At 33.6% G+C, this 1,023-nt stretch overlaps 1 protein-coding gene across 1 annotated transcript in view; it reads left to right on the top strand.

Annotated features, from left to right (window-relative positions):
* Window positions 1-1,023, top strand: part of LOC107732838 (granulins-like) — a 10,319-nt gene that overhangs the window by 5,301 nt on the left and 3,995 nt on the right. The gene's annotated exons all lie outside the window — the stretch shown is intronic.

Here is a 1,023-nt window from a genome sequence, read left to right as displayed (position 1 = left end):
TATATATATATATTGCTACAAGTATCTTGTTTAAGGATGTTTAAATATTCAAATGGAAAACAAGACCCAAAAAATACCCAATAAAAATGACTTTTGCAACCAAAAGGCACTCAATTACTTTTAGACTAGTTTTATCACATACTAATAGTGCATATATTATTAGAGAGAATTAACAATAAAAAAATAACTAAAGGTCAGGTTGTTCTGTCTGCAGGCTGTGTGTTGTAAGGATAGATTCCACTGCTGTCCACACGGCACCATTTGTGACTTTGTAACACTCACCTGCAATAGCAATACCACCAGGGGCGGATTTAGTGAATTGGGGGCCCCAGGCAAAATATAGGAATGGGGCCCTATACATTTGCACACATTTTCCTAGATCAACCTTGAGGTTCCTTTTTTGTTGTGATGCTTGCTGCTGCACAATGGTGCCCCATAGTTGTGTCCAATGTTTCTACATTTTTCATGTACATGTTATAATGGCTTTCTTTCATGCTGTAGACCACGAAATAGCAACTGATTTACAGTTGAGATACAGGTTTTCACAAAAATAAAATAAATGATAAAATGATAAACCTCACAATTGAGTGTTTAAACCAGGGATGAGCCAGAAGTATAAATTATTATATTAATTTAAAACGGGGTTATGTGGGTGGATTTTCGCATTGATCTGAACAAAAACTACAGACTGGATAATTGAAAATGAACATTCATTCTTTGCCAGTAGGAGGCGCTTTTGTAACGTCAGAAATATAGAATGAGAAAAGTGTGAAAAAATATAGCCTATATTGACGAGGAAAGTCCACTGATGAGTTACCAGCGTAAGCCTGTATGCAAAGGCTGTCTAATTCTAAACTTTAAAATACATTTATTTTTAGTTATTTTAACTACAAATTTAAATAAAACTGAAAAAAAGAATGAAAAGGCAATTATACATTTACACACCTAAGGATTAGGTCCTCTATACTTTCTCATAAATGAGTAAGCGGCATTTAAAACAATTATAAACATATAATACACACT

Source organism: Sinocyclocheilus rhinocerous, unplaced genomic scaffold (genome assembly GCF_001515625.1).
Source record: "Sinocyclocheilus rhinocerous isolate Xijiao unplaced genomic scaffold, SAMN03320098_v1.1 scaffold220, whole genome shotgun sequence".
In the NCBI taxonomy this organism is placed as follows: Eukaryota; Metazoa; Chordata; class Actinopteri; order Cypriniformes; family Cyprinidae; genus Sinocyclocheilus; species Sinocyclocheilus rhinocerous.
This window is presented reverse-complemented; position numbering and strand designations above follow the sequence as displayed.